Here is a 10,610-nt window from a genome sequence, read left to right as displayed (position 1 = left end):
ATATAAATCATTACTCATTTGTGGGAGCAAATCGTTGGCAACAAGCATGACAATGTCTTATTACAGTGCCTGGGCAAATAGAAGGCAGCCAGGTTTGATCCAAGGAAAAGGTCAAGTTCAATTTCTTGGATTAACAGCCTCTAATCATCATGAAGAAACCTCCACTGAGGGGATAACAATCTTGTTACTCTGCACTTCACCCCTCAGATGATTCCTTGATGCTGGTGAAGGGCTTGTGATGCAAGGAATTGTACTTACCCTCCTCTTCCTTGGATTAAACCTTGATTGTCTTAGATTTCCTCATTTCTCTAGGTGCTGTTATGACCTCTCAGGGTTTTGTTTTTCCCTATGAATACAATGCTCATGCAAAGAACTGAATCTGTGCCCCCCTTGGACTGAACCCGAGTCTCCCATTCCTTGCCACTATTTGATCCCTATACCACCACCCTCATCCCCTTGCGCACCTTTACTCTCAGGGCTGCATGACCCATACGGGTGTAGCACATAAAATTAATATACAGTAATGATATGACCTTTATGAGCTTGGCACTTCCCCATAAACAATAATAAACACTCCATGAGGTGTTGAAGCATTTTTCTTTGCCCATTGGTCCCTTTACGGATGGGAGCGCTTCTTTCTGATTATAATATATAATATAATAATAATACGGATGGGAGGGGGTTGCCTTGATACTAGTGAAGGATCTTAGTCCAAAGAATGGAAGCTACCCTAACCTCTCTTGGGTTAAACCTGATTACCTCCATTGTACTATATGACCCTTATGGGTTTAGTGCTTTCCCTTCAAGTGAAGTGCCTTGACGCCAATGAAGGGCTCTTCATCCACAGAAGCGGACCTCTTCCTTGGGTCGATTCTAATAACTCACCATTCCTGGGCGCTGTACGGCCCCTCTGGGTTTAAAGCTTCCCCTGATTCTTATGACCCCTCAAGGGAGGTTCCTTGATGCTGGTGACAGTGCTGTATAGCCCTTGTGGCTTATCGCTTCTTTTTTATTATAATACTAATTTATGCTGGTGAGGGGCTCTTGATCTAGGGAATTGTGCAGCACTGTATAATACTAATTATTATTATAACGAATACCACTGATTATAATCGAGGAAATTAAGAGTGAAATTGTTAGAAACTAACGCAATGAATTGCCATGGTGACGCTGTTGGGATAATATTGACGGAGTAGGAAGTCATTTTCAAGATTAGACATAATGATGATGACACATTTGGCAGCATAAGCTCCCCACACCAGGAAAGGTTATGTGTAAAATTAAAGCCAAAAATACGCATCAATTCATCTTCATTCCCTAGATGTATATACTTCAATTCTGTAACATATATCCACTGTCAGTCCCATTTTATACATTTCTGTTCAGTAAATCACATAAATTAGTAATGTGTTTTCGTGGCAGATCGGCAAATATAGTTTTGTAAGCTGTTTTGGCACGTGTAAGATAGTTTGTAACATTTGTGTGGGCAGCATCATGGGTGCCAAGATGGGACAACCCTCAGTGTTGTCTTGGAAGTGGTCGTTGTAACAAGGTGTGGAAAAATTTATAAATACATAAAATTTACACGTTATTCAGTTGAAGAAAAAAGAGGTAGGCAATCGTAAGTTGTTGCTCCATTAATTTTGTGACGTAAAAATCTGTGACTTGAAATTTTAATACAGATTTACGGCTACAATATATTGCTGATTTTTACACTGAATTTATTTTTATATTTATATCAATTACTCTCAAAAACATGGTTTTAATCGACTCGAGTCATTAAAAAAAATGACGAATACAACTCAGTAGCGAGAACATTCGGCTTACAATAGAAAGGTCTCGTGTTCTATTCCATTCTGTTCACGTAGCAGTAAAAATATATACCTGTGTGTCGGCCAACTACTGTGGGTCGTATTCTGAGAATAATTGTTATGCAAATTTGTTAAGAACTCCAGACCTGGTGGAAATCGTGTTTAGTAAAAAGAGTATCTGCAATGCAGTATAGGCCTATATAATAATATTAATACAAAAGCGCTATTCGTGGATATATCAAGGAAAATACTACTACCACTACTACTGCCAATAATAATAATAATATGTATAATTTTTTATTTAAAAATTTAAGCGCTAAACCCACAAGGGCTATAACTGCCCTTATTAAGTAAGTAAGTAAGTTTATTCAGGTATACACAAATACAGTTACATAGAATTATCATACATAGCAGCATATGTGTAGAGAACCTAGGATAACCCAAAAAAGTCAGACACTGACTTATTTCCATTGGGGTCCTTTTACCTTATTATTATAATATAAAGGTTATAATATTTTCTTATTATTCTACAATGAAGATAACATCTTATTATCATACTAAAAAGACTATCTACTACACGGGGGTCATTAAGACTATCTACAATACGAGGGTCATTACTAGGAATAAGGTAAAATTTACACGTATGTTAGCTAAAAAATAGAAAATCATTTCCCTCCCTTTCTGTAGCTACATTCATCAGACACCTTTTGGCACTCTTCTTGAACTGGTTCATGCTATGACTGGCTTTGACATGTGCGGGTAGTCTGTTCCATTCCTTTATTGCTGTACAATAAAAGGTGTTTGAAGCCTGGCCACTGACTGTGGGTACTACAAAGTTGTGTTCTCTCCCCCTAGTACTATGATTGCTTTGGTTCCCAACCTTGACAAAATTGACAGCAAGATATTCTGGACATTGTTTGTGAGCAATTTTATAAACATGATTTAGCTTCAGTTGTTTTACTCTGTCTTCAACATTCAGCATATCCAACTGCTGTAATTCATCCTGGCCTACATGTTCTCTTGGTCCCAGGTCCAGGATGAATCTTACGATTTTGTTCTGGGTGATTTGCAGTCTATCTTTCAGTTTTTTTGTCAAGGCAGAGTACCAAGAAGAGCAAGCGTAATCCATATGGCATTGCATAAGGGCTAGACATAGGGTCCTGCGAGCCTCAGTAGGTAGACACTGTGCTTGTCTATACAGGAACTTCAGTCTGGCATTCGCTTTCTTTACTACACTGTTCCCTATCAATTCTCCTGACATGCATGGGTCAAAGGGGATTCCCAAATATTTTACTGATGAAACCAAAGTGATGGGCTCCCCATTACATTGAACATTAAAATTATTTACCCTTCTCAGTTTATGTTTCGTGCCAAAGAGAATGGCTTCAGTTTTCCCTAGGTGTAATGATAGTTTGTTGTCTACTAACCATTTGCTGCAGGACTCCAGTTCCAGTGTTAAAACATTAGCAATATCTTGTGGGTCTTTACCTGACACTAACACAGCACTGTCATCTGCATACAGTAGGAGTTTGCACTTGACACTGATAGGCATATCATTGACATAACATAAGAATAATAAGGGACCCAGAATACTACCTTGGGGAACTCCACATGTTATCGGCAGGGGTTCTGATTCTGTTTTGTTGATTTTGACTATTTGTCTCCTGTTGCTAAGGTAGGACTTAAACCAGTCTACAGAACCTATACCGATAGCTTGAAGTTTATTACATAATATATTGTGGTTGACAGTATCGAAGGGCTTTTGCAGGTCTAAGGTTACCATACCTATGAGGTTCCCCTTTGACATTTCAGTTCTCAGGTAATCCATCAGATTAATAAGGGAGGTGTCGGTTGAGTAGGATCTTCTAAAGCCCGATTGATAGCTATGGAGAATGTTGTTGTCATTAAGGTACTTAACTACTTGAGAATACACCGCCCTCTCTAGAATTTTAGATATTATACTGAGTATACTAACAGGCCTATAGTTGCTTACATCAGACCTACTATTTTTCTTGAAGATAGGAGTAACTCTGGCCTCCTTGAACCCCTCCGGTACGGTATTAGTGGTGATTGATAGATTTATTATGTGAGCAATAGGGATTGACAGTTCAGAAGCACCATCTTTTAGGAACTTAGACGGGATGTTATCAGGGCCTGTGCTCTTAGTTGGGTTTAACCTGCTTAGTTCTTTTTGAATAAAGTCATGAGATACACTTACTAGTTGACAACTGTTTGGGGTTACCCCTTTATTGGTATAGTATGTTTGAAACTTATCAGAGTCTGTGTTAAAGGTATTTGATGCAGCTGGTAGTTTACTTACTAGTGTTGATGCAACAGATGTGTAGTATGAATTAAAGCAATTTGCCACCTTAGATGTTTCGTGGCATACCTCATTATCGATAGTGAGTACTATGTTAGACCTATCTACTGGCTTATGGCTATACCCCAACTGTTTTAGTTGTTGCCAGAGCTTTCTGGGGTTATGCTTATACTCTTCAATTTTTGAGCAGTAGTGCTTTGCCTTTGCTCCTTTTATAAGTCTCTGTACTCTGTTCCTCACCCTTTGGAATTCATTTAGTGCTGCAATATCCTGTCTGTTTGCTTTAAATCTTTTTAGCAGCTGGTCTCTGAATTTCATATTATCTAATATCTCAGTATTCATCCAGGGTTCAGTTCTTCGTTTAATCCTAACCTCTTTAACTGGTGCAATATTATCAAGGATGGTAGTGAACATTGTTTTGAATTTTTCCCAGGCATCGTTTACGTCCGTGCAACTTGTTATCTCTGTCCAGTCACAATTGTGTAGCCTATTTACCAGTGTTTCTTTACTGTAGTTTCTAGTTGACCTCATTTTTATTGTCCTGTGTAGGCCTATCCTATCCCTAGTGATTTTCCTGGTGCAGTAAATGATGAAATGATCACTAAGACCTGTGGTAATGACGCCTGACTGACTAATGTTCTCAGAGCGGTTACAAAGTATGTGGTCAATTAGGGTGGCTGAGAACTGTGTGATCCGGGTTGGAGTATTAATTAGTTGAGTGTAACTATTTAATCCTAGAATTTGCTTATACCTTTTGCATAGCCCGTTATTTTGCTGCTGAAAACAGATATTGAAGTCGCCCAGTATTATTGTCTCGCAATTGTTTTCAACTCCGGACAAGACTCTGGAAAAGTCTTCTAAGAACTGGTCCTGGGTAGGAGGGCGGTAACTAGTTCCTACTAAGATGGGTTTGGTCTTAGGAAGCAGCACTTCAAACCATAGAATCTCCAGTTTATTGTTATTTAAATCAGGTCTTGGGTTGTAAGCTAATTCATTTCTAATGTAGGCACATACTCCACCACCCTTTCTGTTCCTATCTAAGCGTTTTATATTGTAACCATCTATTTTGACCTCGTCGTCAGTCACCGTATCATCCAACCAAGATTCAGAGATGGTTATAACTGCCGCCCTAATTTTGTTAGCTAGAATCCTAATCTCTGCCAATTTAGGAAGAAGTGATCTTGCATCGACATGAATAAAGTGAAGGCCTGTTTTCATAAAACAATCATAATCATCAATATATGGCAATGGGTCATTTGTATTAAAATTAGGTAAATCAATGTCATCACTGCTAAAGGGTAACTGTGCCAAAGTGCATTTGTTACACACAAAATGAATTCTGGCACCGTTGCTATAATTGTACATACATCCATCATGCACCCACCCCTTACACATTTTACATAAGGTGCCTTTTCTGTTTTTCATGCGTACTTTAGTACAGTGTATGCACCTGTTTGGTAGTGTTTGAGATAATAATGGCTGTATTGTCTCACATTGACCTATGTATGCATTACATATGGAGTTAAGGTTATCATTCCTAGCTACTAGACCGTCATTGTCGCCGTCATTTATCTGTCTGTTTTGCCTCTGCGCAATAGTTTGAGGTCCTGGATTAATTTGGATATCACCACTTAAGAGTGCTACAATAAGAGCTGTGTGCCACTGGTTTTGTGTGGGTATGCGGTGGTGCCATACCTTGCGGCGATAGTGACATTTACTTTTCTGGTAGGATGGCAACTGTTGGGCTTTTACTGTCCAGGGCGCTGTTACTCCATTCACCTTTTCCAGCCCCCATGACTGATTTCTTTCTTCATGGAATTGAAGAAGAAATATAAATATAATTATGGCAGCCTGTACCCCCCCTAATGCCTGCCATTTTCACTCTTTGCTCTTTTACTCATATACAATAATAATTATTTCTCTTTTCCAGTCCCTAGTACACTTAGTATCTGCTTTAGCAATCACCACTGAATTACTAGTAAAATTTCCTCTTCAAAACCCTCTTCACTGCTCACTTTTCCCTTTACTTCACACAACCCTTACAGTTAACCCCTTATTACACACTCCCCTTCCACCTCACTTCACAGTCTGGCTTCCCCAATTAACTTCTAACTCCTTTCCATTCTGGTAGATCAGAAAGGTTTAATCCATGGTTTTATCCTTCCAAATCCCCCTCAATTCCATTTATCGGGGGTTGTGTCGTGTTGTTGTCTCCTGACCTGGTCTGCTGACTCAGCCATTTTTAAAACACTGAGGGGAGTAACGCCACCTACAACCTGACTTTCCTTGAGTTTAAAGATATATTTGGCGTTTTCTGCTATGATTCTCTCACTGTACACTGGTCAGCTGAATATAGGTCAGCTACTAAAACATTAACCTTGACTGTTTAACTATTCACTTCTTTCCCACGACTGTCACTGAGGGATATCCGACCTATAACCTTGGAGTTTTGTACTGTTGATTTGACGATGTCTCCTGTGTTTCCCTCTCGTTAGCACTGGTACAGGTGATATGATGGTGGTACAGATATGATGCTACTGTCAACAGATGAACGTCAGTAAAGATGAGAATTTCACTTCGCTAGTTGTACGTCTGGCAGTAGCGGCTGTTTGGATGCCGGTCAGCCATGTTTAAATGCTCAATTCTTTCCCTCGTTTGGCACTGAAGAAAGAAGTCCTACAGACCTGTCATTTCCTTGGAGATTTAGTTGATCAGGTTTTCTGCCATGTTGTCTTCCCGTTGAACACTGGTGCAGTTGATATGGAGGTCAGTTATTTCATTGTAGTGGAAAACGTCTCATGTCTGGTTCACGTCTGGCAGCAGGTCTGGTACTTGAATGCCGGTCCCTCTTTTGTCATATTTAGTCCATTTCGTTGTCGTCACCGTCAGTTTTTATGTCACTATAGGTTCCTTGCATGTTGTTGCAGCAGTACTTGCCAATTTGGCCATCACTGGAGTTCGGATAGGCCCAGGGGACGGCAAGATATAGGAGCAGCCTTGTTGCTGCTTGCTGCGGCTGCGGCCGCAGCAGTGAATAATTAAAATAATTCGGGAGGTTGAGCTTTACTGATTTCCCCGAAATACCTTCCATCTGGTGTGCACCACCGGGATGGTAACTCCAGAACTAACTGAGCGACGCTTACTTAGTAAAACCACTTGTAAATTTAGACAGAGACCGTGAAATGTTCAATTATCCTTTGCTGTATGGCCCTTATAGGTTTAGCAATTAGTTATGATTATAATAATCAATTATCCTTCACTGAATAATGACCGAGGGAGAATCGGAACGAACACTTAAAGAGTCGTACACGTCTAGTTGCTGCTTCTGGATCTGTAGGAAATTTTAGTAGTTGGGCCATCATACCCCTCAGGGAAGGTTCCTTGATGTTGGTGAGGGGCTCTTGATTTAGGGAATTAGATCTGTGCTCCAGTTCCCCGAATTAAGCCTGAATGCCTTCCACATTCCCCCCCCCCAGGCGCTGTATAATCATAAGAACATAAGAACGAACATAAGAACGAAGGAACACTGCAGAAGGCCTACTGGCCCATGCGAGGCAGGTCCAAGTCCCTACCGGCTTAAGCCAATGCACCCAACCTAGTCAGGTCAGGTCACATTGACTTAAGGGAGGAACACGGCAACCGACCTGTTAGCACAAGCTATCAGGTCCAACTCACACCCACCCACATCTACTCATGTATTTATCCAACCTATTTTTAAAGCTACACAACGTTCTGGCCTCTATAACGGTACTTGGGAGTTTGTTCCACTCATCCACAACTCTATTACCAAACCAGTACTTTCCTATATCCCTCCTGAATCTGAATTTTTCCAACTTAAAACCATTGCTGCGAGTCCTGTCTAGGCTAGACATTTTCAGCACACTATTTACATCCCCTTTATTTATTCCTGTCTTCCACTTATAAACCTCAATCATATCCCCCCTAATTCTACGTCTTTCTAGAGAGTGCAGTTTCAGGGCCCTTAGTCTATCCTCATAGGGAAGGTTTCTGATACATGGGATCATCTTTGTCATCCTCCTTTGTACATTTTCCAGAGAATTTATATCCATTCTGTAATACGGTGACCAAAACTGTGCAGCATAATCTAAATGAGGCCTAACCAAGGATGTATAGAGTTGAAGAACAACCTGAGGACTCCTATTATTTATGCTTCTTGATATGAAGCCAAGGATTCTATTAGCTTTATTGCGAACACTTATGCACTGTTGTCTTGGTTTCAGATTACTGCTAACCAGAACTCCTAAATCTTTTTCGCAATCCGTAATATTAAGATCTACATTATTTAGTTTATATGTGGCATGGTTATTGTCCTGTCCAACATTTAGAACTTTGCATTTGTCTATATTAAACTGCATCTGCCACTTCTCCGACCACTGCATCAGTCTATTCAAATCCTCCTGGAGTGCTCGAATGTCCTCGTCAGAATGAATTCGACGGCCTATTTTGGTGTCATCGGCAAACTTGCCGATGTCGCTCTTTATGCCCTCATCTATGTCGTTTATGTAGATTGTGAACAGCAGGGGGCCCAACACTGACCCCTGTGGAACACCGCTCGTGACGCTTCCCCACTCTGATTTCTCCCCATTTATGCAAACTCTCTGCTGCCTATTTGTCAACCATGCCTCTATCCAGGAAAAAATTTCTCCTCCTATTCCATGTGCTTTAATTTTCCTCAATAGTCTCTGATGTGGGACCCTGTCAAAAGCCTTACTGAAGTCCATATACACAATATCATATTCATTACCATGATCTACCTCCTCAAATACCTTAGTGAAAAAAGTTAATAAATTCGTAAGGCAGGAACGCCCCTTTGTAAAACCATGCTGAGATTCGTTGATTAATTTATGCTTTTCAAGGTGGCTACGAACTGCCTCGGCAATTATTGATTCCATAAATTTTCCCACTATGGAGGTTAGGCTTATTGGTCTATAGTTCGAAGCTAAGGACCTGTCACCTGTTTTGAAAATAGGTATCACATTTGCCATTTTCCACTTATCTGGCACCATGCCAGTTTGTAGTGATATGTTGAAAAGATTAGCCAAAGGTGTGCTAAGCTCCTCTTTACATTCCTTTAGAACCCTTGCATACAGTTCATCAGGGCCTGGGGATTTGTTAGGTTTTAATTTATCTATTTGCCTAAGGACCATGTCACTTGTGACCCTAATAGTGCACAGTTTATTATCGTCCTGTTCTACATAATTTATCATTACTGGAATATCGCTGGTATCCTCCTGTGTAAAAACTGAGAGGAAGTATGTGTTAAAAATTCTACACATTTCCTTATCACTGTCAGTGAGCTGACCCGAGGAACTTTTGAGTGGGCCTATCTTGTCCCTGATCTTACTTCTGTATACCTGAAAGAATCCTTTTGGGTTAGTCTTCGATTCTCTTGCAACTTTAACCTCATAATCTCTATTTGCTTTTCTAATTCCCTTTTTTATTTCTCTCTTTAACTGAATATATCGATTTCTTAATTGCCCCTCTCCTCTTTTGATTTGCCTATATATGCCTCTCTTTTGACCAATCAGATATTTTAATCTATTGTTCATCCATTTAGGATCATTTTTGTTTGATCTGATTTCCCTATTTGGAACATAATTTGACTGAGCAGCTAGAACTATGCCCTGGAAAGCATCATATCGGCAACCATCACCACCTACCTGACCCCTAGTCAGGTCATTCCAGTTCAGCCCCCCTAAGTAATTTTTCAGTCCTATGAAATCAGCCAAGCGAAAGTCAGGGACGGAGACTTGATTGCCATTATTAGGGGAATTCCATGCTATGTTAAAACTGAGTGATTTGTGATCACTCTCCCCAAGCTCATCATTAACCTCAAGATTATTAATTAGTGTTTCCCTACTGGCAAGAACCAAGTCAAGGAGGTTATTTCCCCTAGTTGGCTCTGTCACAAACTGTTTTAAAAAACAATCCTGGATCGTATCAAGAAAGTCACCCGACTCTAAATTTCCTGTCAAATTGCTCCAGTCAATCTGTCTATAGTTGAAATCTCCCATTAGCACAACATTTTCGTATGTAGATGCCTTACGAATTTCGTCCCATAGAAGTTTACTGCACTCCCTATCAAGATTTGGGGCCCTGTAAATCACACCCAAAATTAGTTTTTCTCGGCCCTCGAGAAGCTGTAACCAAACAGATTCAGTGGCTGACGCTTCTAATTTAATATCTTGTCTAACACAACAATTTAAATTGTCTCTGACATACATCGCTACTCCACCACCTTTCCTGTTGACCCTGTCAGTGTGGAATAATTTATAGCCTTGTATGTGACATTCAGAGGGCATCTCTCTATCTTTCAGATTGAGCCAGGTCTCTGTTATAGCAATAATATCTATGTTTCCTGCACTTGCAATTAATCTTAGCTCATCTATCTTATTTCTAACACTCCTGCTATTAGTATAGTAAACCTTAAGGGAGCTAGTCCCTTGCTGCCCTCTGCT

At 40.1% G+C, this 10,610-nt stretch overlaps 1 protein-coding gene across 1 annotated transcript in view; it reads left to right on the top strand.

Moving 5' to 3' along the window:
• The first annotated feature begins 1,497 nt into the window (after positions 1-1,497).
• LOC128692745 (uncharacterized) overlaps positions 1,498-10,610 on the top strand; it is a 59,682-nt gene continuing 50,569 nt past the window's right edge. Inside the window, exon 1 of the mRNA XM_053782078.2 lies at positions 1,498-1,621. The gene's annotated coding sequence lies outside the window, so the exon portion shown is untranslated. The remainder of the gene's footprint in view (positions 1,622-10,610) is intronic.

This window comes from Cherax quadricarinatus, chromosome 30, assembly GCF_038502225.1.
Source record: "Cherax quadricarinatus isolate ZL_2023a chromosome 30, ASM3850222v1, whole genome shotgun sequence".
Taxonomy (NCBI): domain Eukaryota; kingdom Metazoa; phylum Arthropoda; class Malacostraca; order Decapoda; family Parastacidae; genus Cherax; species Cherax quadricarinatus.
The sequence above is the reverse complement of the archived record's forward strand: the minus strand, read 5'-3'. Positions and strand labels throughout refer to the sequence as shown.